This window comes from Podarcis cretensis, assembly GCF_951804945.1.
Source record: "Podarcis cretensis genome assembly, chromosome: 2".
Classification (NCBI taxonomy): Eukaryota; Metazoa; Chordata; class Lepidosauria; order Squamata; family Lacertidae; genus Podarcis; species Podarcis cretensis.
In genome coordinates, this window is record NC_137171.1 from 95,401,872 (window position 1) to 95,429,125 (window position 27,254).

A 27,254-nucleotide genomic window follows, 5' to 3' on the forward strand; every position below is an offset into this window, starting at 1 on the left:
CTTTGTTAACATGCCTTGACAACTGCAGATCATAAGAGTCATCAGGACAGAGAATCAATCTCTCATCAAGGCATAGCGCAATGTAAGTTTGGAGTCCAAAATCTTGGCCAGCAGTGGCAAGGCTCGGTGGAGTGGCATAGCTACCACCACATCCACAACCCTGCCTCTTGTACAAGCCAGGCTGGCAGGTGGGATCATGGGGAAATGCCTCTTTGCTGTACCAGCTTCAAGCATGCTGCACTGAAGATTCCTGGACTCCTTTGGGGTGAAGTATGGTATGCAAATTTAGTAAATGAATACATAAATTTTCAGACAGTGCTATTGGATGGGAGGCATCTATTTTGCTCAATATTCTCAGGGGGAGAAATTTCCCTGTGATTTCTTGTATGAAACCCAACCCATCAACAATGGCAGTGGCTATGACCTATTGTTTCCTACAGGGTTGTTTGTTTGTTTGTGTTTGTTTCGGTACTACTACTTGTCAGGCATTTTGCTTGCAAAACATAGCAAGAAACTACAGCACTGTCCAATACTAGGCACAGCAGGTAACTAGTCCCACCCCACAGCAATTGGTTTCCAGAGTTACTCAGGTGCCTAATTTTAGTTGCCTCTTTCACTTTCCTTCCAAACAGCGATGACTCTTTGGTGCAAGCCACTCAATAACAGGCTTCCTCCTTTTAGTAATTTGTTTTATTTGTTAAATATTTGCCACTACATGCCTGGCTGTCTTGCTGCCATAAATGATTTCAGTATTCATCATTTAGCTCAATTTGTCTATCTCCATCTCCCTTTTCTGGTTTTTTTTTTTTTTTATCTTCTACTGGCTAGACTGAAATTTCACCGTCTTCCAGCAGATCGTTGTGTGTTTGAATTGCTCTCACACCTGATCATTCAAAGTTCTCTTCCATGTCGGAACAGAGGTGGTTACGGACCCTGAATAATAAAATGGAATTTGTCAGCTTAAATAAAAGATGCCATTCTCCATTTTTCATGTTAGTGGGCCTCCCCATCTTCCCTGAGGAAGTATTTGTTCAGTATAAGAATCTCAGTGGAGAATGAACGAAGGAATAAACAAGAGCACAATCCCATCAGATAGTTTTAACGGCATGATGCAGCCCAAGTATGCATGTTTATATTACTGCTGAGTCTAAAGATTTTAAGTGATTTTTGTTTTCATCTTCATAGTAAGGGCTGGTGGGGAAAAGGTTGCACACAAATGTCCCCATTCAATACTTTTTTCCTGCTGCTGCTGCCATCTGCTTTGATATTCAGGCAGGAAGAGTCCCATTCTCAGGTAAGGCTGTGTAAAAAAAAACCTCTGAATCATCAGTAATAACAGGAAGAAATGTGATGGTGCAGTGTAGCCACCACAATTTTAGTTAAGCAAAATTTGTGGGATAAGTTTTAACAGGTAAGAGGGGATATATCAATTGCAATTTATCCCTCTAGGAGCTTATGCGTGTGGGCTGAAAAGAGTTTAAAATCCCTCTCTTGACAACAAAATTAAATTTATAGGAATTATGCTGTAAAACCTTGTTATGAGCAAGTCCAATAAAGGCTGAATGACTGAATGAGCAAGTCCAGCTATGAAGTAAGCTGGCTCTCCCTTTCTTACCCTGCTTAACAAAGAATCAGGCAACTACTTGGGAATTAAGTTTACAATTATATTTACAAACTTCAAACATGCATTGGGTCACAGCAACAGTGGCAGTAAAAACTACGCAGGCAAAATACTTATGTTTACAGTGTAACAAGCATCAGGCCTCTGCGTGAGCTGGAGCAAGCAGAGGCATGTCTGCATCCAACGCTGGTCAAAAGAAGATGGGGTGGGGGACAGGAAGTACTATGCTCCTTCCTCTCCTGGAGAGGAGGGGAAATGACATCATACAGATCCTCCTCAACTAATTGTATTTCTATGGTCTGAGAATCTGTCTATCATCAATACAACTCTGGGACTTCCAATAATATGCATTTGTTAGGTTTGGCTCCTAATCTCTCACAAAATTAGAGTAAGACGATGCTGCCTTTCCACGTTTTTATAAATGGTTATTTTTTAAATGGAAACCAGAGGCATTGGGGACCCGAGTTACAGTTGTCGCTGTTCCTAGTGCCAATGACCCAAAGGGCCAAACTGCACAGGATGTCCTGTTTCGGCTCAGCTTGGACTTGGAACCTATGGTTTCTTTGCAGGAGGAGGAAGAATACCTCCTTCCAGGTATTCCTCCTTCCAGGTACCACTCGCAATCTCAAGGAGCCTTTGGATGCAGACAGTTGAGCCACCTGCATTTTCTGGGTTCCTGACCAGCTCTCAGATTCCTACTCACTTCCATCACCACGTGTGCCACAGGAAGAGAGGAGTTGGCAGGCCAGGTGGAAGCAAATAAACAAATGCACATTTCAGTATGTCTGAACTCCCTATCCCACCTTTGCCAGACCTGTCTCTGCCTGTCTCTCTCTGCTGGTGTCCTTTGCCATTGTCACTTCTGGTAACTTCTCCTCCCTAGCCCTTCCTTCTTCTGATCCAAGTATGAGGGTTGAATAAATGGAAACAATGTTAAGAATGGACAGATCAGTCAGTGTCCATTCTGTGTCAGTCTCTTATGCCTTCAGTCATAGCTTTATTCTACTCCCCTTTTAGAGATTAAAAATACACGAACATTTTGCATTTAAACCGTATGTATTTTTCATATGCACTCTTTCCCTAAGACATTGTCTTCTTTTCCTTGCCTTTTCTCATAAAATACATTTTTATACACATTTTCCATGTGAAATATGCATTTTGTGTATGTAGGCCTAGATCTAAAACCAAAGCTGCATTACAAATTTTTTGAGAAGTGAGTAAACTGACAGATGGCTGTTCTACATATATGTCCAGGATCTGCAAATCAGGTCAGTTTTCTTTAAAATGTGGCCTGAACAAATTTCTCCTCCATCCCTAAACAGCCAGTGAACCAGAGAATGTTTTTTTCCTCTTAAGTCTAATGACATGTCCATTCTGTCCTACTTCCAATTTGCTCCCATCCTCACAGTATAGCTTGAAAAACACTTTGTAAAAGATCTTGCTGCATTTGTGTAAGACAATTTGTTAGCATTCTCTGGGCTGTTTCTCAGCTTTCCCAGCTATAAATTTTGCTCAGAGTGATGCTCCTGCCTCTTGTCATCTTCCCTAGTTTTCTTATTTAAACATGATATATTTCTTTATTCATTCACTCACTCAGCACACAGCTAGTTTCTTATCATGTAACATAATTCCCATTGATCCATCTTTTCCCCCATCTCAGGGATGCTGGTGAATTTATCATCCATTTGCCTGGAGTGGAACCCTGCATTTGACTTACGTGCCACTCTCAGAAAGGTGAACTTAGCTGACTTTTTCCCTTGAAAAAGCTGGAGTTTATCCTGCCTTTCATCTCTTTCTTTCTTTCAGTTTAGCCCATACTGGTACTTCTCCTTGACTTCTTTTATCTTCTGGAATCAAGCTTTACCAGACATTGAAGGGAGATGTATTGCAGCAATATAGTTTGTGGCATGTCTTTCGAAAAGCAGCATAAACTACAGTCTTTAAAATATGTGCCGCATCTATACTGAAACTGTACACAAGATGTTAAGGCTATCAGCTAAGGATTTGTTACATAATCACCGGTGCTATTACCGCTGCTACTAGAATCCTTGCTCTCTGTGTAGTACAACCAAGGAGCACCTATCTAATGTCACTGAATTGGTGCCCGCAAAGCAAAACACTGGAAGAAAAGGAAATCCCTTTGGGTTGTTCCCATCAAAATCAACAGGCCAAGTTTGCTGATGATAAAAAATTGTTCAGGGCTATTAAAACAAAAAGGGATTGTGAAGAACTCCAAAATGACCTTTCCAAAATGAGTGTAAGGGTGGAACAATGCAAACCAGTGCAAAGTGATGCAGGCTGAGGCAAAAAAATAAGGCAGTATGCTTTTGAATACCAGTTGCTGGAAAACACAGAAAGAGAGAGTGCTCTTGTGCTAAAGTCTTGCTTGCATGTTTCCTACAGGTATCTGGTTGGCCACTGTAAGAGCAGGATGATGGACTAGGTGGACCATTGCCCTGATGCAGCAGGCTCATATTATGTTCTTATTTAGCACAAAATCTTTTAATATGCGCTAGGCACCTCTCTAATGTGTACTAGCTGCCAATCAATCAACAACAAAACATTCTAGTGCCCCCCCATACATTTACCACCACTTTTTGCACTAGTTGTAAACTCCAGATAGTCTTCAAGGGCTGCCCCATATAGAGCACATTAAAATAGTTCCGCCTGGTATTTACCAGAGCATGGGTGGCACTGGCCAGATTCCCTCTGTCCAGCAAAGGTGTGCCAGCCTGGGTAGAAATGATTATGTTTGCCAATTTTATTAAGGTTGCAAGATGGGTAAGGATGACCTTTCCTTGAATGTATTAACACTATTTCCCACAAGCATAAGGTAGGTTTTCCTGTTCATAGCTGCAAATAGTCTCCCCCCCCCCCCACTGAAGGAAAAGCAGATCCAAAAGTTACCATGAACTTGGTCCGAAGTTCAAATAATTTTGTTTCAATCTCTCTCAGGAGAATAGGATGGGATGTACATCCTCTCCATTTTTCAGCTGACTGGCCTGTTTTTGTAAGCAGACAATTTCCCAGGTTGTTGAGAGGTTAGGCTGTACCTTAGAAAGTGAGGTGCATTATGTTTCCATTTGGGATGTCTGTTTGCTCGCATCTCATTATGAGCTAACACAAGGAGGTTGCTTTATTGCTCAGGCTGTTCAACCGCTGTGCGTTTGTTAGGGAATCATTCTGCAAAGAAACAACTAAAAGGTTTCTAGAAGGTTCCTGCGGTGTCCCCCCCCCCTTTAAATTTGGGAGTGGCACTTTGACCTTTATTAGTGTCAGCTGGAAGTGCTAATAAAAAGAAGACCAATTGGCTTCGTGTTTGTAGACGCCTGAGGGCAGATGTCTGACAGAAGAATGCTGCCTGTGAAGGACTGTTGCTGTGATTTACAACGTGCTGGAAATAAGACTTTTGTTTGATAGTGTACTGTTTATGATAACAGTCAAAATATTTCTTTTGCAATCTTAATGCTTGTTCCCAGTCTGGGAATAAAATATTTTGACCGGGACTTCACAGTTTGGTGAGTCTTTAAAATAACTTGGTCATTGTTCACTTCCATAAGAGAGAGAGAAAGAAATGCTATGCTAAAACAATTTAAGAGGTTTTACCTAACCACCAGTTTCTGGTGCAGCAAAAATGTGTGGATGGTAACCTCTAATAGTTTCTTTAGAAGTATTTGCGTATTGGTTTAAAAGGTGAAGCTACTGTCTTTTCAAGGCTCATGGTGGCTCATAGAAGTTGCATATAAATCAATATAGCAGCTATATTATGTTCTACAGCCAAATATTTGTGGGATGTAAAGGTGCAGTCAAATGCAACATTCTGACAGAGGACTAACAGCCTCTGTGTTCTAACTGGTTGCTGGTAGTTTTTTTTTTTAGTTTTTTTTGAAAGATAACTGCTCAATTGCAGTCACCTCAGGACCAACTTCCCTCTGTATAGTTTATTTGCTTGTTATGTAACCTAAGCCGGCTTTCAGGTTCAGTTCTGTAAACCTGAATGAATCTGAGAGTAAAATAGTTTTATATTAACATGAATCAGATTCTTGTGTGTATTCTTTAAGAGGGATTCAAAGAGATTTTTAACCAGGAAGGCATCTTTATTAGTAGAACTCAGACGAGTCAGCAACAAGCTGATCGCTGCATAAACTTAAAAAGGGGATTGTTTAACTCTGCTAAAGTAAACCTTCTCACAATATTCTCTGGGTTTTAAGCCTCCAAAATACAATTAGGGGACAGCAGCTCTGGACCTGTTCAGGAGACTTTCAGAATCACAGCCTTATTGCTGTGCTGAAACCCGCCCTCCAGTTTCTCAAAACTTTCCATCTTTTAGAAGAGAGGTGCACAAGCCCAATATTTTTATTAAAGTTTTTCATTACAGTAAAGAAGGGGATTGAAGGACACAAGGAGATTAATTTCATCAAGACATATGCAACATACATGTTTCATCAAATAAGATAAGGGGGGGGGGTAAATAATACCAAAGAAACATTGCATCCAGTTGTAAACACATTTATGCCAAGGGAAGGTATAATAAGAGAACCAGCTTCCACAAAAATATACATCATGGTGGATGAATAAAATATATCACACGTAAAGATACATTATCCATTTAAATAAGGCAAAGTATTACAGTGGTACCTCGGGATGCGAACGGGATCCATTCCGGAGCCCCGTTCGCACCCCAAAGCGAATGTAACCCGTGTCCGCGCGTCTGTGCGTGCGCTGGTCATGTTTCGGTGCTTCTGAGCATGCGCATGACATCATTTTGACAGTCTGCGCATGCGCATGTGGCAAAATCCAGAAGTAAGGTGCTCCGTTACTTCCGGGTCGCCACGGAGCGCAACCCGAATTTGCCTAACCTGAAGCGTATTCATCCCGAGGTATGACTGTACTAGGATTATATTTAGCCTAGAATATCCTTCCTTAAAGACACTGATGGGGTGGAGTGGGGTTCAGTCACACTCTATGCTTCCTTGAAATATTTCATCAATGGTGTCTCCAATAAAATTTACACATCACTTGGGAAGACAGGCAAACTAATACCAGTGTACTGGAAAAAGCAAAGATGATTCTTCAACATCAACTTCATTGGACTGGTCATGTTATGCGGATGCCTGATGATCGTCTTCTAAAGCAACTACTCTATTCCGAACTTAAAAATGGAAAGTGTAATGCTGGTGGTCCACAAAAGAGGTTTAAAGACTGTCTCAAGGCGAATCTAAAAAATAAATGTAGTATAAAAACTAACAATTGGGAAACACTTGCCTATGAGCGCTCCAATTGGAGAACAGCCTTTAGCAAAGGTGCCAAGGGCTTTGAAGACACTCTAACTCAGGACGCAAGGGAGAAACATGCTAAGAGGAAGGCACACTTGGCAAATCAACACAGTGATTAACTTCCGCCTGGAAACCAATGTCCCCATTGTGGAAGGATGTGTGGATCCAGAATTGGCTTCCACAGTCACTTACGGACTCATCGTTAAAACCGTGTTTATGGAAGCCAATCTTACTTGGCTATGAGTGATCACCAAAAAAGAAGAAGAAAACAAAACCTTTTTTGTGAAAAACATTTACTGTAGTTTTCTCAGTATAGTTCTGTTGCCCTTCTGAATGACAAGAATCAAAGGCTCGCAGACTTTGTTCTGTAAAAACTTACACATCAGGGTGCACTATGGAGACAGCAGTCTGGAAAAACAGAGTATTATAGCCGGACAGAGCATTTGAGCTCAGGGCTTGCTCAGGGCTTTGGAACTGTATCCTAGTTGGACAGTGGCAATCTTTTCTGTGCTCTTTGCAGAGGAATTTTGTTGTTGGCATCCGTCTGTCTCAAAAGACAATGGAGTGTGCCTCTGAGGGTGAAGTCCAACCACTCTGTCAGCAGCACCAAAGTGACATCCCTGGGGCAAAGCCTGGACAGAAACAAAGTAGGTGCTGAACAGTTCCTCTTTCTCTCGGTCGTCCAATTAAAAGCAAGCATAACAATTATGGCAAGTAAAGCAACAATTAAAATGATCAGGGCAGGAGGTTCTAGTCAACAGATCAGGGGAATGTTTATTCAAACAGATGTGCCTCTGTTTGGCCCGTGGAATGCCAATACAGATGTAACTTCTTGCATTACAGCAGGGAGAACATTTCACTACAGTAGTACTAAAAGAAAAAGATGCTGCCTCTTTGTTACTAGTAAATGAGTTTAGGATTTCAACCTTAAACCTGTTCTTAAGTACTGTCATACCTCTTGTTACGTTTGGTTCAGGTTGTGTCTTTTCAGGTTGCGTCCTGTGGCGACCCAGAAGTACTGGAAAGGGTTACTTCCAGGTTTCGCAGCCTGTGCATGCGCAGACGCGCAAAATGACGTCATGCGCATAAGCGGCGAATCATGACCTGCGTGTGCACAGATGCGGGTTGCGTTCCTTTCAGGTTGCGAACGGGGCTCCAGAACAGATCCCGTTCGCAACCAGAGGTACCACTGTATGTTGAAATAAATCTGGTTTAATGGATCATCATAGTAGTCTAAATATTTCTGATCCCATAGTAGATCTAGCAATGGGTCGTTTACTTGGTTGCTTTGTGCAGTGTGTGTGTGCGTTTAAAAGCTGCAATGAGCCAGAGGTTCTTGGTGTCAGGTGTTCCCCCCCCCCATCGGGATAAAAAATTGTGTGAATTTTGTAGCTTTCCCCACTTGCTTTTATAAATGTTTATTTCTAATTGTAATGCTGAGATAGAGCCCATGGTCCATTTTCTTATAAAGTATATACAGTGTATACACACCCACATATGTTTATTACATATTACTAGCTATGTTTTGCATATAACCATACACAGGGTTCTGGCAGCCGAGGAATAAACTATCCCTTTGTTTAGGCTGACAACAGGAAGATCATATTGTTAGATGATATAAAATTTAAATGAAATAGCAGTTGGCTGAGCCAAATTTTCATATAAATTAATATTGTTATTGTATTTTAATAAAGCCACAGTGCTTTTGGAATTATGTCTACATCAATCACTTAGCACAATTATTGACTCATGCATCATCTGGCTCCTTCTGTTGATGAAGTTGTTGTAAATTTCATGAACACAATATATCAAAGAGCCGTAAAATTTCACTGTCAACTCTTGCTAAACTTTCCTTGACTGTATTGTTGGAAGAACCCCCCATAGTCAATGACATTGTAATATGCCACTGTGTAATTAAAATGTTGACATATGCAAAGATTTGTAAAGAAGATAAGAGTGTGTGTGTGCGCACACAGAAGTTTAAAGGAGAGAAGCAGATGGCTTTCTATCGGAATATATATGGAAGGTGCCAAAAGATAACAGGCAGATGGTTTACGCATGAAGGACAGACAGGGAGAACTATTATCTGCTAAAGAAAAATGTGAACAATTCCCCTTAAAGTCAATGCAATTTTAAGAATGGTAATTTTGACAATAATTTTTGTGACTGGGTCCTTATAATCAGTGCAGATATGCTGCCTAGAAATCATATACAGATAGGAAGTTTCAAGTTCTTGTGGTCATCCATGTACAGGGGTAGCCAAAAAGATTCCCTCCAGACATTTGGGGTTACAGTTCCCATCAATCTCAACCAGCAGCATGGCCTGGGGTCAGGGATGATGGGAGTTGTGGTGCACAGTATCTGAAGGGCACCATGATGGATATCCATGGTATATTATAGCACCCAGCACCCACGGCTAGATAACTGCCACCTGTACTCTTGCGCAGCGGAAGCGTGCTGGGCCCATAAGTCTGTTGTGAATTCCTCGTGACGCTTCAGCAGAATGCTCAGAGTCCCAGGTTCTTTAGTGCAGTATTGTTTATTGTGAGCAAAAGATATATACAAATATCTACAGAAGCAGTCAGACAGAGTACCTGGCTGCACCTTGAGGCAAAAGAAGACTCCACACTCATCTACACCACACCCACTATTGGACAGGCTTCTCTTTTAAACAGATGACAGCCAATCAAACTGCCAGCACATTACTGCTGAGTCATTCTGACCCAGCACCTTCACAGAAAGTATTGCATCAGCCTGTTGCACCAACTGGCAAACTGAAGCCTGCAGACTTACTTACACAGCATCCTGTGAATCCCAACAGTTATACTGCCAGTGACATTTCTGTCCTACCAAAAATGTAAGAGAAGAGTGATTAAGAATTAATTAATTAATGCTCATATGGGGAATCGAGACTTTTAGCTCTTTCATTCCAAACTACTGATAAAACCACTGCAGCATTATGAGCCTCTAATAAAGCTACAGATATGCTCTTGTACGTGGCCCACAGCGAAGCCATATGAACCTGACGTATGTGAAATAAAATTATGTATTCTGTGTTTCTATTATGCCTTCTCCATGGTGATCTCCTGATCTCACTTTCTCCGTTCCTGCTTTCGGTTTTATTATTTCTCCTCTTGCCAAGGCATCTGACAGCCACGCTGATTAGGACACCCCATTAGAGTCATTTTCTGGAAATGTACCTCCAAGCTGTAGCTACAACAGAGTTGGGCTTTGAAGTCTTCCTACTGAGATGCTGCTTCAATGAGTCATGAGTTTTCATAACTCCAGCTCCACAGGCATAGTCTTGAGAAAATATATTTCAGGCATATAAGGACAATATAGTTCTGGCCAGACCCTCATAGTTTAGGGATAATTCCATTAAGATAACTCTGATTCTCCCACCTATGCCCAAAACATCAACCTTCTTCCTTAAAACTCAGTACCACACACCCTTCCTTAGATACCAACACAGCGTTCTATGCAGTCCAAAGGGTTCATGAACCTGAAGTCACCCCCGTTTGGATCAGATTCACCTGGAGCAATCTGAGGCTGTCAAAAGTAGGGGGTTGTCTGGTGGCAAGAAGTGAGGGGATGAGATGCTCAGGCAGATTGTGTGTGTCTCCTCCTTGCCCCCTCCTAACTGCATATTTACTTAGGGTTTAATTATGGTCAGGTGGGAAAAGAGGCACATTCATTCTCTCTCCCCGCCCCCCCGCCCAACTACATGGCTGTGCAAGGTTCCTAAAACCAGTCAGGGGGCCAAATCCAGGTCAAGTTTCCTCCAAATCATCTACTCCAAACTGCCAGACTGGGCCTTGTGTGGGTCTGTGCACAGCCCTCTTCTCAGCTCTGCTGAGATCACCTGGTGTGATACTAACCAGGGTGAAACTTGCACAATCAGAACAATTTCTGCCTGCACAACTGAACTTCCCTCTTCTCCCCTTCACATGCCCTCTGAACCCTCCAGAACAGATTTTGGGGAAGGTGCAGGGAATGCATGGGGCAGGAGAGGGAAGGGGCACTCTGTCGCATGAGCAGAAGCTGTTTTGCTTCTGCAGAGACTTAGCTGCTGCCCTGAGCTCCTTTGGAAAGGAAGTACAGGGTACAAATTTACAGTAATAAATAAAGTCAGTAATACATACCTGTATTTGCCCTGCAGTAATTACCTGCATTAATAGTAGGGAAAGGGAGGAGGGGGAGAGATATCTTCAAGGGCTTCTAGCAGAATGCTCTTTTATTGGTACACTCAGTTATTCATTTTCCTCATTAAAGATGCTGATATCCAGTTGGCCTGTTGTGAAGGCCAAAGGGGCACATGTTCGAGCATATCAAATAGAGTGGGGTGGGGTGATTTAAGTCACCTAAATTTCTGCTTATTCTGTTATTATATTTACTTGTTGGCTATCTTTTAGATTTATACATGTTCTTACAATTTTCTATTTTGTTTGCACACTGCTTTGAGCCAGAAAAGCTTTTCAGCTGCTTGCTCCAAAGATGCAAAAAGTAGGGTTGGAGCAGAGGAGTAAGAAGGTGCCTCTTGACTGACTATATAAAAGCCTAGTGTAGACTGGCCTCACTTCTTCTCTAAGTATAACTGTGTAGTAGTGGGCAAAATAGTTGTCTTTCTTGACTTCCCTGTTTTATAGTCTGTCTCTGACACTGACAGAGCTCTACTAATACTTTAATTCCTATCTTGAATCATGTTTGATTTCCTGGATGCCATATTTGTTTAAAACAATGCTCTTCTTATTTTCTTCACCATCTGTGTGGCTTCTCCTTGTCTGAATGTAAATGAGATATTCAAATGCCATCCAGATGTCTGGATCCATATCGGTATTAACATATTATGCAAATTCTTTATGGACAATATGAGGTGTTGGGTTGTTGTTTTCTCCCGTAGCAAAAGAGTAAATCAGAGGCTGACAAGAAAGAAAAACAGAACGTGCACAGAAACAGCCACATCATCATCATCATCATCAAAAAGAGAGTGTCTGCAGTTGTTTATCTTGAGGGGTTATGGAATCTCCCTGCGAAGAGGTTTTCAGAAGAAGTTGGCTATGGATGAATGAATCCATCAATTCCCAGTCCACATCAATTGTACATACCTTTGTTCATAAGTCCATCCCATCCCATTTCAGCATTGATCTATTACTTCTTAAAATGAAGAAAACCTGAACAAATATCCTTAAAATATCCACAAAAATAAGCATTAATAGATATTTCATCAGTGTATGCATTTCTAACCATAGTTTCCCCTTATTTATTTATTTTTTACACATTTTGGTACTTATGAGCAATATTTCAAAATTCAGAGACTTACAAAAATTGATGAATACTTACGTTGTGATCCATGCATTAGTCCAGCAGGCACAAGTTCACTCAGAAATGTAGACTGAATAACATTACTTTCCATCACTAGATCAGGCATGCTATAGGTATGTGACATTCTCATATGGTGAAAGGCACTGGCCTAGATTTTCCACAGTGCAAATTACAACGGTCTGATCCCCATGTTTGTATTAAGAGGAGCTTCAGAGATTTTTTTTTTAAAAAAGGTTTAAGTTCCTTCAATTTGGGACCCTTCAGTTTGTTAATAAGATCACTGGCCTAACTACTTAAAATTTACCCCTCTTTGGATAATGGAATTAGATCAAAGCAGAGACCCACATCTTACAACTCATTTTCCACAAAATATACTGATGACTACTAGCTTGGATAGCCTGGTGGCCTTCAGTATATTTTGATAAAAGAGCAAACAAATTTATGGAAAATAATGCTACTAGTCATGGCAGCTATGTACTACCTCCAGTATAGGAAATAGTATGTTTCTATATACCAGTTGTTGAGGAAAACAAATGGGGAAAGTGTTGTCGCACTCATATGTTGCTTGTGGGCTTCCCATAGACATCTAGTTGGCCCCTGTGGCATGCTGGTCTACATGGGTCTTTAGTCTAGGCCAATAGTTCTATTCTTATGTTCTACATCTTCCTCTGCCTGTGAGGAAAGAACATGAAATTCCCCTTGAAACTCTTAATAAAAGGATTGTTTAGATCTTTCCAACCCCCTTCTGAAGGATCCAGCTTGCTGGTAAATGAATCAATGCGGGCGTTTTGTTTAAAATCACATTGCTCATAGAACCTTTTTGTGCCCAAGTCACTTATAGGGAAATCAATATTTGGTGTGCAGTAGGCAGCACTTTTATGATAGCTTGAGTGACACTCTTCAGAGATAAGTGAAAATGAGCAGCTATTGCTTCCAAACATTCCTTTTGACAGACTCACTCTGGCACTACCCACATGACCTCTTCCAACTTTGAAGAGAAAACAAACATTTATTATGAGCCACATCAGCAGCTTTTGAGCAAACTCACAATTTCTTTTCCATCTGTAATATAATGCCCTTAAATTAAGTAATACAGAAGGTCGCTTGGAGGACTTTCACAACTGGCTAGTGGCAGTCCGCCCTCTCCCAAACAAAAAGTAAGGATATGTTCTAGATGGGAGAACATATGGTTTTTTGAGTTCTCTTTCTTGACTCATAAACTCAACTGTGTATTTGCATGCTCAGGTGCAGTGAATGCTGCACTGGTATGGTTCATGTACAATGAAGAAATCACAATACACCATTCTTGGCTCAAAATAGGCCACAACTTTATTGGTTGCAGATATGAGTTTTGGCCCAGGCATTGGGTGATTTCTGAATCGGCCAGCCAGCTTGCAATTGGTTAAATCCACAGGCAGGCATATTTAAACTCTCTCAGCCAGTGGCAGAGGTAAATCTCTCACACCAGCTATTGAGAATTCTGAAAAAGAACTTAACACAAGCAGACAGCCATGTGACACCACAGCTACTGCCCACAGTCAGGTGAGCAGAATTTATGAGCACAGGTGATTACAAGGCCTTGTGATTTTTCAGTGTACTTTAGTTTTAACTGGTTCATGATGCTACTCCTTTACTTTAAATATAGAGTTGAGCTGAAATTTCTCACTGCAGGTGCTCATGGTAAGCCCCACCCTGAGAAACTGCTAAAGAACATTGAAATGGTCTCACCCCTCAAGTTCTCTGCCTACAAATAGGGTGGAGAATGTTTAGAAGCTATCTGTGCACAGCTCTAATTTAGATAGTATAGAGAGTTTTATCCAACTAAATCATTTTATGCATAAAATAACTTCTGTGAGCACAACAGACCTTCCCCTCCCTCTTCTTCCCCTGAACCTCCTACCCCACCCCCAAATCTGTTGTGGAGGCTTGGAAGAGTAGATCTGATGAGACTGGGAAAAGAGTAGGAAGTTCCACTGGACTCGTGGAAGTCATTCCCTGCACACTGTTATTAGCCGCATTCAACGCTTATAGATCCAAATGTATTGAACAAACAGCAAAGCGTGTTCTCCTTCATGGAGAGCACATGTTGCGGTGGGGGCCGACAAGACACCCCAAAATTGTGGGGCGGGCTAATTGATTGTTGGCCACTGTTGTGATTGGGCTTCCCTTGTTGTTGGGAAGAAGTTAATGTTGCCATATTGTGATTGATAGCCAGAAATGTTAAAACGCCCTGCATGAAGCGTAGAGCTTCCTCTTTACCTCCGTACATCGGATTGCCCGTCCCCCTCCCTATATTTGGGGCTGTTCGCGTTGACCTTGCTATGCCTGTCATGGGGTCGTCTGCTCTTGGGGCAGGGACCCGGTAGGAATTTTGTCCATTTGGCTGATTGGCTGGTGCCATTTGGTTTTTGCCTTGTTGTGTTGTTTAGTTGTTTAGTCATGTCCGACTCTTTGTGATCCCATGGACCAGAGCACGCCAGGCACTCCTGTCTTCCACTGCCTCCCGCAGTTTGGTCAAACTCATGCTGGTAGCCTCGAGAACACTATCCAACCATCTCTGTCATCCCCTTCTTCTTGTGCCCTCCATCTTTCTCAACATCAGGGTCTTTTCCAGGGAGTCTTCTCTTCTCATGAGGTGGCCAAAGTATTGGAGTCTCAGCTTCAGGATCTGTCCTTCCAGTGAGCACTCAGGGCTGATTTCCTTAAGAAGGGATAGGTTTGATCTTCTTGCAGTCCATGGGACTCTCAAGTGTCTCCTCCAGCACCATAATTCAAAAGCATCAGTTCTTCGGTGATCAGCCTTCTTTATGGTCCAGCTCTCACTTCCATACATCACTACTGGGAAAACCATAGCTTTTACTATACGGACCTTTGTTGGCAAGGTGATGTCTCTACTTGTTAAGATGCTGTCTAGGTTTGTCATTGCTTTTCTCCCAAGAAGCAGGCGTCTTTTAATTTCATGGCTGCTGTCACCATCTGCAGTGATCACGAAGCCCAAGAAAGTAAAATCTCTCACTGCCTCCATTTCTTCCCCTTCTATTTGCCAGGAGGTGATGGGACCAGCGGCCACGATCTTCGTTTTTTTGATGTTGAGCTTCGGACCATATTTTGCGCTCTCCTCTTTCACCCTCAATAAAAGGTTCTTTAATTCCTCCTCACTTTCTGCCATCAAGGTTGTGTCATCTGCATATCTGAGGTTGTTGATATTTCTTCCGGCAATCTTAATTCCGGCTAGGGATTCATCCAGCCCAGCCTTTCGCATGATGAATTCTTCATATAAGTTAAATAAGCAGGGAGGCAATATTTTGCCTATTGCGTAGCAAATCGCCACAACTTGTAAGGTTGCGGTTAGGCATTGGTTTTTGGTTTGGCTAGTTGAGGGGCATGGATTAGCTGTGCCTGCCCCTCTAATGCTGCTGCTGCAAGGGTATTCCATTAAAGGAATACAGGGGCTCACCATTGCTTTTGTCCGAACCCTGTCAAGGGGCTAGGGCCACGCAAGAGCCCCTGGTTGCCTTTGGGGAAGGCTGAGGGCAGGTTCCCTGCTCCGTCGCTATCCCCAAAATGTATTCCCCTTTTCTGACTTTCACAGGCTTGCGAAATGTCAGTCTGTCCCTACCGGGGGCAGATAGTCGCAACCAATGCCTAAGCAACCACTCACATTTTTGTATTTTAATAAAGTTGTGGCCAAAATTATGCCAAAAACCTTAAACAAAATTTCTGTGTGATGTGTGAGTTATTTGGGGTGGCTTGGGGACCTCTACACACAAATATTTTGACCACTATCACCAAATGGTTTTCCTTGTCCTCTAGTGAAGAGGGAGAGAGTGAGGGAGAGAGAGAGAAATTGTGCAGGTACATTTTCTAGCCGCACTTATGTCCAAATTGCCAGGAGAAACAATAGAATAGTACAAAGGCATTTTAAAACAAAACAAAACAGAAAAAACCTTCCGTGGTGGTATAAAAACTTTGAGTTGATGCATCTAAAGTTAATTTAATTTGGGCCATATGGTACATTAACTAGAATGAGGCCTCGGTGCACAAAGGCATTTCTAAACCAGTAGTTGTCTACTCACAGTTGACAGGAAAACAAATTTCAAGAAAAGGACAGCACTACTGGGAATGGAGGGGGAGGAGGGTGTGTGGAGTTTTTAGTGGAGGTTAGTAAAGGTTCCACGTACAGAATTCAACATGATGGAGAAGTTGCTGCAAACAGGAAAGGGAACCAGAGTGTGCTTGCAAAGGCGTGAACAGAGATTTAAGCTGAGCACAATCAGTTTAATCAATAGGAAAAGAGTTCATAGGGTTTGCCCTGGGTACATTGCAAAGCACAGTGGGACCATTTACAAGTAAATCTACGAAGTAAATGGGCCAGCAAAGTTTGTTTCTAAATTAGCATGAAATGTCTGCAGTGGAACCTGATATAGAATAACTGTTAACTGCAGTTTCCATTTCAGACACGGAACTTGATGCCAGTTTGAGCAAACATAGAGCAACTGTTGCTTCTTTAGGTTTCCTGGCAAAAGCAGACAATTAGAAAAGCAGAAAAATCATTGCATTTATTTTACTAGCAGTGGTTGATTTCTCCAGACCTTGTCCACAGTGAAGAAACATGTCAAAGGCTTCATAAATAAAGCAATGGGAGTGAAGAGCCAGCTTTCACAAATGTCCCCTCCCCACCCAACAGGACATTGTTATTGCAGAGGAATGGCCCTATATCTTGCTGTAAAATTCACTAGTTAAATGATTTCTAGAATTTAGGACCAGCATTTCAAAACAGTAAACAAGACATCTTGACTGTTGATACTTTTTACCCGGCAGACCACATTAAAAGGTAGACTCTACCAACTTCAAATAAAGCACCGCCCTTTGGAAATTCCCCCCGGATGTCAATTCCGCCTTTGGAATCCCAATAATGTCCAGGAAAATGCAGACGTATGGCAGCCCTAACCAAAATGAACACAAAACTGTTCTTCGAACTTTGCATTGCTCACCTCTGTGTGAAGCCTAATGCTCACAGTTACTTTTAACATGAGAGAATCACTTTGAAGCCACTTTCTCATTCATTTATATCTATAGCATAGTAAAAATTTATGTTAACCTAATCTTTTTCCCACCCAAAGGGATCAGATCTTTGCCACATACCCCAAACTTTTTCATCTTTGTATATAAGTCTGAATAATGGGGAGGGGGGATTATTTCAATGAGAATGGAGTGGGGGAAATCAGAAGCAGTCGGTTTCTATATCTTGTGTTTTATTATTCTAATTGATATTAGCAGCTGAGGTCAAACCTTTTAATACCTGTCTTTAGGAAATGTAGGGAAGCAGTGAAAATCCTCCAGCTGTTCAGGAATAAAAATTAACTACAAGGGCTGAGGTTTGTTTCATTAATATGCTTGCTTGGTAGACTCAGGGCTGTCAGATAATAATATAGCAAAGATAGCCTTAAACATTTGTATCTTTCATACACGCTATCGGATTTGTCATGTACAACAAACAAAGAATCATGTTCTTATCTCGAGCTGGGAATCATCAATCATAAATCACTGTCCAAATATAATGCCATCTCTCACATACACAGCTGAACTTGATATTACTTTTCTCCCAGCAAGAAGGTGGCCTGGTTTTTTTTTTTTTACCTCCCAGGTCAGTTAGGGAGAGTTTCCTTTATGAATTTATCTCCTCTTTGTCCAGATGGAGAGAGTTCAGGTCTAGCTATCACAAAACATATTATCTAACCCAAAATGGTTGACATGACAGGAATTGTTCATTTGTGTATGAAGCAGTATCCATAGTTTATTTATCAATGTACTGCAACAGTCCTGAGTTAAAAATGCTGAATGTGTTTTTTCATAGGCAAGAGAGCTTTGGAAGAGAGATTCTTTACTCTCATGTAGCAGAGTTAGTACAGTGGTGATTGTTCCAAGGACATTAAACTTGGTTAGATGGTTCCACCCCACCCCACCCCCAGAAAAAGCCTAGAATAAAACCTAGCTTCGCAAACAAGCGAAGATTTTACAGTTTCAGGAGATACAACAAAGAAGTCTCCATCCATTAGCAAAAAGAAGAAGAGGAAAAGGTTCCAAATGATTATAAAAAAAGAAAAGCATTTGGTTTCCTTACAAAAGAACCATGCAGTCTTTGTGTTAGCTAAGATGCAAGTGGTAAAAATCTCCCTTTAGATAAATTTTATTCACATGGTTTCTCTTCAAGATGGGAGCTGTTCCACATGGCCCTTTTCTTCAAAGAAATAGCAGAGAGAGAGAGAGAGAGAGAGAGAGAGGAGAAGGAGAAGGAGGAGGAGGGAAGAGAAGGCTTCTGGGAGCCTGCTAAGCTCCACCCACTGGCAACTTGAGCTGCGGGCTCAGGTTAACCCTTTCATGGATGCAAATGTGAGTCACTAACTGTACTTTACAACATTTTTTACCATCAGTAATATACACTGTGGCCTTACAAAGCTCACTAGTCCCCATGGTATGGTCTCCATACCAAATACTGATTATCAGAAAACATGGCTATTTCATATTAAGAACATAAGAATGTAAGAAGAGCATGCTGGATCAAGCCAATGGCCCATCTCGCCCAACATCCTGCTCTCACAGTGGCTGACCAGAAGCCTGTGGGAAACCAGCAAGCAGGACAATAATACTCTTCCCTTCTCTAAGTTTCCAGCAACTGGCATCCAGAAGGATTGTTGTCTCCAAATGTGGAGGCTGAGCATAGCCTTGATAACTATAGGTATTACTATTACTACTACTACTACTGTTACTCCTGCTACTGCAAATAATAATAATAATAATAACTTTTATTTGTATCCCACCTTCCCCGGCTGAGACCAGGCTCAGGGCGCCTAACATCAAATAGCAAATATTCACTGCAACGCTGTATAAGTTTGGTTCTGTCAGTTCTTCAGCAGCTGTTTCAGGCATGTGTGAGTGTGTGGTAAGTGAATCCTAGCAATGATAGTAAATCCATATCTGAAAAGGGGTGTGAGAGATAGCAAAGGTACCAAACCACATTAGGCAATCCTTGTTGTTGTTGAGGAAATGATTTGAAAATTGAAAATAATGCCCTTTTGACAGGAAAGTGAATAAAAAGCACTATTTAACATTATTAAGATTAGTCAAATGCAGGTCACTTTAGGCTGAAGCTACCATTTCTGGCAGTTGATCGATTGAATTTATATCCTTTTCTTCTTCCTCAAGAAGCCCAGAGTGGAAAACAGATAATATAATTTAAAACCAAAAAGAAAGCAAATTCTAAAACAGTTCAGAACTTTCTAAAACCAACACACACACACACACACACACACACACACACACACACACACACTATAGTGTAAAACATTCTAAAAGCAATTACAATCAAACACAAACTTGTATCCAATGATCTTGAGCTTGTCAGGTACAATATTCTTCAATATTGTGTTACCCATGTGGGAACTGTCCTTGGGGGACTACTGTGTTTTTCACTAAGTCTCTGTTTTTCTACAGGAAACTACAGCATCAATGAGACAGACCAGAAGTATTTTCTGTCCAGAAAACTGATTAAACAGTGGCCAATCACAATTTCCAAGTGCATGGGTTGAATATAACAAAGTCGTTGCATGAGCTGAACAAGGTTCTGTTTGCACATCCCTGGCTCTTCTTTGTCTTTGTGTCTCCTAACCCTCTCCCCCCCATACACTCTTGGTGGTTGGGGGTACACCCAAAGCAGATTTCAGAGGATGCAGGTTGGAGGAGGGGGAGGGAATATTCTGTGACTTTCGCCTGCAGAATGACTTCATTGAACGCAACCCCATTTCTGTAACTAATATGACATTAAAGGGAGGGGGGTATAAAAAGCTTATTTAGCTTATTTACCATGAATACTTGTTCTGCCTAGAGGAAACATGGGCCAGCTTAACTTAACACCAAATCAATCATTAATGCTGTCTTGCAGGTCCTCCACACACCACTTTAAATAAGCTAGTTTATCATTATTCGGCCTCTTCAAGGGAAATATTAAGGACTCTAGAGATGTGTCCAAAGTACTTTGCTTGTTATACATGCTTTCTTTTCCAGGGCATTGGAAAACAGTTTCATAATATTGGCACAAAATCATCACTCATCTCATGCTTCAGGAACCAAAGTAGATGCTCAGGGAACGTTCTTTTAAATTTGAGCTTTATAAAGTTATGGACTAAAGTTAGGCATATTGTTCTGTAAATATCCCTTCTGGCTGTATTCCCTGCACATGTTGTTGGACTACAAGTCCCATCTTCCCTGACAATTGGGCATGCCAGTCCAAAAACATCTGAAGGGACCCAGATTGAGAAAGACTGCTCTAGAAGAATATATGACCCACATTTTCAAGTGAGCAGAACTTTGACATCTGGAGGCACACAAGCCAGTTCTGTACTTTAACTGAAATTTGCATTCAGAAAGTCAGGCTTTTAAAAACCTCTTGTCAATAAATATAAGGGTTTCCTTTTAGGAAGAAGATGAGGGCTGAGTCCTGGTATCAGTGCAAGCATCCAGGCTGAGACCTGGGATAAAAACCTCTTCCGGTTCCATTAAGCTTTTAAGGTGTGGACATGTTGCCACCAAAAGACAAAATGCAGTTGCTTCATAGATGGATGCGTAAATAAAAGGCAAAATGAGCCCTTTCAACACTTTGCATACTAAGTTAGTCTCCATGCATTATAAAACTTCATGCTTACTGTGATTTCCTTCTGCTGTGTGAAGGAAGTATGCAGTGCAAGGACCAGAATGCTGCTCTGTGTGAGATGGGTGGATGAAGGTCCATACTGACCTTTCATGAGCTGAGCCAATTTTGTGGCTATTATTTGCCTTGCAGAAGTTGAACACATAGAGCAGTTATGTTCAAGTGGGGGAAAAGCTAATCTGGCTCAATTCCATCCTTGTTGGGTGGCACTGTTTGGCAGTTAAAGTTCAGCCATCTGCAGGTGGCAGCAGCTGGCCAGGTGGTGCACTGAAATTTAAAAGATGAGAGAAAGCTACCAGTGGGTGGTGACTTAGGAGGTTGGGGCACATGGTCTCCTTCTGGCAAAAGATGCCAGGGAATGGGGGAAGAAGTGATAGGCTGGAATCAGCACCTTGGAGAAGGCAACCACTTAATGCCTTTTATCTCCCACTTCACCTGCTATCACTGGATTCAGGGCTGGCTTTCATAAGTGAGTATTGAAAAAAGCACAAGGCTGCAGTCAAGAGTGTGAGCCTAACCATGCCTGCTCAAAAGTACTTCCTATGGAATTCCTATGGAGCTTACTCCCAGTTAAGTGAGGTTAAAGCTTTCATCAGGTCCCTTAACTTCATGCATTTTCATGTTGTTGTTGTTGTTGTTGTTGTTGATACTCCTTCTTTTCCCCTGACAGGAACTCGAGGCAGCTTACAGATGAAAATAAGAGCTAAAAACATATGGTGGGAAAGCAGTAATAAAAAACCCACATATAATCAAAACTACACACACACACACATACACACACACACACACACACAGAAACGCACTGTCAGGATGTTGTCAGTGGCCCCCGGCTGGTTGCCCAGAAAAGTATAAAGACAAGGAAAAGTTTCTTACAGTCCTTTTTTATTTCAAACTTTACAGAGAGAGGCTATAGAACCCAGCCTCTTGGATAATGACATTATACCAAGTGAATCTCCACCCCCACCTTCTCTCCCACTTCCTCATTCCTCCTCCTCCTCCTCCTCCTCCTCATCTCCTCTATGGGTGCTGCTAAGTGCCCTCTGTCTTTGAGCTCTTTGCTCTCCTACTTTTAGTGCTTGCCAGGACCTGGGGGATGGTGGGTCTGGAATGCTTTCTAGTGACGTGCCGGGCAGCTGCTGCTCCAGCTCTGCCTGCTCCCCCCACCATTATTTCCCAACTTTCCCCCTCATCTGAGCTGTGACCTCCCGCAAAAACACTGTTGTTATTCTAAACTGTCTTCCTCTTCCTCCTCCCTGGAAGGGTCAGGTTAGGGAAGTAGTCTCCACCACTCCTCCTCCTCTACCCAGCAACTGACATATACACACATTAAAAAAATATTAAAATCATACAAATAACTACAATAAAAATAGCACATCCCAGCCCTTTCATTAAAAGCATTCAGTTCCTATTGGAACAAGAAAGTTTTCATCTGCTGGCTGAAGGACAACAAGGAGGGAGCCAGTCTAACTTTTCTAGGGAAGAAGTCCCAAAGTCTATGTTAACTGTTTTTCACACATATGTCATATATTTCTCGGATAATGAGAGGGAAAACTAAGCCAGACATAGAAACACTGGAGGGTGAAGGCTGTCTTGGCATTCAGTTTTGAATCTGAAGGACCTGAGTGGCAGGTTGTACCCAAACAAGTGCTTTCAATTCCTGATTTCCTGGGCAGTAGTCAATTTGGGTAGATGTTTAAGAGGGTGCTCATTCTGTGTGGGGGGAAATGAAGACTGCTCTCTTTTAAGGGCTTGATCATTTACAAATAATATGTGTGGAGCATGCAGGAGCAGGCTGACACTCTCACAGATAGCACTTGCGTGTTTAGAGAAGCACCATTTCTGCCAGAAGCAATAGCATACTCCTGGAAACCCTTGGAGTCCTTCATGCCACACAACCATTAAATTCAGGCTACATTCAAAACTGCCAAAGTTTGCCATTCAGTTCTCACCCAAGTAGGGTGTGTGTGTGTGTGTGTGTGTGTGTGACCAGCAGCTAGAAGCTACTGCCCATCACGTTAACCAAGCTTCAGCTAGGAAATTGGTTTTTTAAAGCTTTTGAGAGAATAGTATTTTGCATGTAGAAACAGGGTACAGTGGTACCTCAGGTTACAAACACTTCGGGTTACAGACTCCACTAACCCGGAAGTAGTATCTCGGGTTAAGAACTTTACCTCAGGATGAGAACAGAAATCATGCAGCAGCGGTGCGGCGGAAGCAGGAGGCCCCATTAGCTAAAGTGGTACCTCAGGTTAAGAATGTTTTCAGGTTAAGAACGGACCTCTGGAACATGTCCTGAAAATCCTCCCCCTCCCCCAATCATCTGTAGTGATAGATCTGCTATATGGGCTTGCCAACATTTGGCGTCCAGTGGGCACATTTGGGATATTAAGGAAGTGTTTGCCAGTCACAAAATGGAGTTAGGACAGGCTGAGCCAGTGCAAAGAGGAAGTGACAGCATTAGAACAAACAGACTCTAATGCACTGTGGATTTCTGAGGGACTTTTTTTGAAGGGTGTGCTGGCAAGCATAATGTCTTCTATTTTGCCTTGCAACACTTTTGATGATGTCTTTCCTATCTCAAATTTACTATGTGAGGGCAGGGGAAATGTTTGGTGGTAAAATTCTAGAAATTGGAATTCCAGCGCTCGTGTGTGTGTGTGTGCGCGCGCACGCGCGTGCACACACACACACACACAGACACACACACACAAGTACATGGTATGATTTGAATAAAATGTAGATATTATCTCTTTCAAGCAAAGCAATCAGCATTCCTGCATTTATTTTTCTTCCCCACAGTAAATATATTAAGAGGATATGGTTGTTTGGTACATGAGTAATTTCCCATTGAAATTCTTTTTATGACTTTCAATCCTAAGAGAGTAGGATATGATTGTGGGGTGGATGTAAATTTTTGAAAAAGAAAAGAAAGCTTTAGCTTCTTTACTGAATTCTACCTGGCTTTCTTGCTGATTTACTCCAGTTATTCTTCATCCTATAAATCTTCACCTGACTTTGTTGCAAATGATCTTCTCCACTTGATGAAGGTTAGCAATTCAGAAAAGCCATCTACTTCCACTTCATTATTGTGACATATATTTCAGAAGCTCCGTTTTCTTTCCTGTAATTTACTTCACAGCTAACATTATTCTTAACCCTGAACCCATAAAGGAAGGCACCAATATCATTTGTGGCAATGCAAGATCCCTTGAATAATGACATTGTGCTGTTATAATTCCAGTCCAAATCACCCCACAATCCTCCCAGGCATATTAGAAGGAGGACTAATTTGGGCCCAGAAAGGCACACTCAGTGAAATGAGAGCTCAGTTTCACACTGATCTAAGCATCATTGACTGGGAAAGGTGTCAGTTATCTCATTCCTCTGCTTGAAGCCCAGAATGCTTTAGGACTACTTGAAGATTAGAATGCCCCTTCCCACCAGTTCTGTCCTTAAACCAAACCAAGTGAATGCATAATCATGCATAACCATATTTTTCATATTTTCTCAGTTGGTTTTCCCCATTGAGACAGAATGGCTTTGACAGAATGGCTGGTTTTTGTTTTTCATTTTCCACTTTCCCAAATCTGTTTTAAAGTTTTGGATTCTTTTGTTATGGTTTGTCACACCATAACTGGCGCTGTGGGTTAAACCACAGAGCCTAGGACTTGCCGATCAGAAGGTCGACGGTTCGAATCCCCGTGACGGGGTGAGCTCCTGTTGCTCAGTCCCAGCTCCTGTCAACCTAGCAGTTCGAAAGCACATCAAAGTACAAGTAGATAAATAGGTACCACTCCGACGGGAAGGTAAACAGTGTTTCCATGTGCTGCTCTGGTTCACCAGAAGAGGCTTAGTCATGCTGGCCACATGACCCAGAAGCTGTACGCCGGCTCCCTCGGCCAATAAACCGAGATGAGCACCGCAACCCCAGAGTCGTCTGTGACTGGACCTAATGGTCAGGGGTGCCTTTACCTTTAACTGGTTGCTGTTGAGGGCAGGTTGTATGTACAGTGGAGTCTAAGGTTAACTGGATTGAATTGAGCTTGATGGGTGGCGACAAATAAGAATGGTGGGTAAGTTTCATTGCTGAAAATGATTTGACAGAAGGCTGGTTCATCAGACCCAGGTGGCTTTGGGAAAGGATGAGAAAGATGTTGTGGGAATTCCACATCCCACCACCACCTCACTATGGGTCATGCTGCTTGCTGGAGCTGATGAGCAGTGGAATCTAATGCCATCAGGAAGGCCACGGGTTTCTCAACCCCAGATTAATATGCAACAGAAGCCAAATAGGAACGTAGGAACTGCTTTATACTGCCTTAAACTAGCCGAGTATTATGTACGCTAAGCATGGCAGCAGTTATCCAAAGTCAACAACACCTGCAAGCTGAGCCTTTCTTCACTGTAGATGCTAGGAGTAAACCTGAGGCTTCCTGTATACAAAACATATGCTTAGCACTGAGCTGCCCATGGAAGCTAGATGCTCTTAAACAAGAGTGTGTCTAACTTAAGAATTTATTTTTTGTATGTATGTGTATGTGTGGAGTTAAATTTGTAATGATATTAATGAATTTCAATAAAGTGAACTTTGTTTGCAAAAACAAAAAAGCAAGAGTGTCTCAAGGAATCAGTGTCTAACTGTCATAATTGCAGTATATTATTGAAGCAGAAAGTGAGGTGAGGTGGAAAGATGGTTTCTCAGTTTCTTATTTTTCAGATTGTAAGTTCAGTTCCCCACATTTCTCCATCAGTTTGAGAAGTTTATTTTAAGTGCTAATAAAAAATTGTCAGCATATTAGTGTGAATTTTGTGTAATATGCACATTTTTGCAAACCAGTTTTCCTAATTTTGTGTTTTCTACTTCCACAAATATTTGCATTTTTATGAACACTTTACTGCAATATATACATTTTTGTACACATTACTTGCCTTGGGAACTGTATTACAAAATCCAGTGATGTGCTAATTTTTAAGGATGACTTCATTTCATTTCACATTCTGTTTTTGGGAAGCGAAAATTCTGTAGGTTCACCTTTAAATGTAAATTGAATTGAATTTTCCCCCATCCCAAGAAGGGAAACAAGGACTGAATCAAGTCAAACTCTTTCCCTCATTGGCTAGGACCATTTACATTATGGAATCAAGTTGTTTGTACAGTAGTACCTCGGGTTACATACACTTCAGGTTACATACGCTTCAGGTTATAGACTCTGCTAACCCAGAAATATTACCTCGGGTTAAGAACTTTGCTTCAGGATGAGAACAGAAATCATGCAGCAGCAGCGCAGCGGCAGCAGGAGGCCCCATTAGCTAAAGTGGTGCTTCAGATTAAGAACAGTTTCAGGTTAATAACATACCTCCAGAATGAATTAAGTTCTTAACCCGAGGTACCACTGTATATGCTAAGTCTTGTGGAATATTATTTAATTCTCAAAATGAGGCATCTAATCATAAGCCTGCATTTTTATTAAAGCTTATATGTTTAATCAGGGCTTGTATTTTAAAATGAGCTTAAAGATTTTCAAATGTTCATGCCAGGCAGAAGAGCAGCTGCCTAAGAACCTTGGCAAAATGTTTTTCTCCTAGACAAGGGGGCCCCCTGATTTATAGCAGAAAACAATTCTCAAAGTCGTAAAAAGGGAATTACAGGCTGACAGCCAAGGTTACACTGACCCTACAAATTAAGGGTTGATAAATAGTAAAATGAGCCATATCTTCTTCCTAAGGTTAAAAAGGTCAAGAGCAGTGAAAAAAAGCAACTGGTCTGGCTGGCAGAAAGAGAGCATTTTTGGGAAGTCTTTTCTAAAGCTGTTTCTTTCTTAAACTAAGATCCTTTTAAGATTTCTTTTCCTTTTAAAAGGTTGTTTATGTATTAAATATATTAGCTTAAATATAATTATGCAAAGGATTTAAGAAATGCTAGATTCTTATTTCATATAGTTGTAAGAGTTGTAAATATCCTGAAATTAAGTCAGCCACCAGCCCGGCCTCCTGCCAGACAGGAGACGCCATCGAGCACTCCTGATATATGGTTGTCAGGCCTTTTGTTTAGAAACCTTCAAATGAAGGAGATCTCTCAATGTTGATGTGAACTCAAAATCCTTGACATATGCTTAAGATAAAAATTCAAGATTAACCATCTGTTTTGGAAGGCAATAGGGCAAGGAGGGCAAGAGGTGAGCTGGTAATTAAGATTCCTTGTTGAGACACATGTAAGATATATTACTACTTATTTGTCATTTATAGATAGCTCTTTGTGTCCCATAAAAGGGCAAAAGGAAATGGGTGTATCTTTTGTGATTGGTTCTAGCAAACAGCCAATAGGAAT

At 41.5% G+C, this 27,254-nt stretch overlaps 2 long non-coding RNA genes across 2 annotated transcripts; one reads left to right on the forward strand and one right to left on the reverse strand.

Moving 5' to 3' along the window:
- Window positions 1–4,366: 4,366 nt before the first annotated feature.
- LOC307209248 lies at window positions 4,367–5,455 on the reverse strand. Its single transcript, XR_013835473.1, has 2 exons — window positions 5,228–5,455; window positions 4,367–4,804 (listed from the first exon to the last, which is right to left on the reverse strand). It is a non-coding gene; the product is annotated as an uncharacterized lncRNA (long non-coding RNA).
- A 13,594-nt stretch (window positions 5,456–19,049) lies between these two features.
- LOC307211427 lies at window positions 19,050–19,852 on the forward strand. The gene is made up of 2 exons (XR_013836447.1): window positions 19,050–19,162; window positions 19,714–19,852. It is a non-coding gene; the product is annotated as an uncharacterized lncRNA (long non-coding RNA).
- The last annotated feature ends 7,402 nt before the right edge of the window (window positions 19,853–27,254 follow it).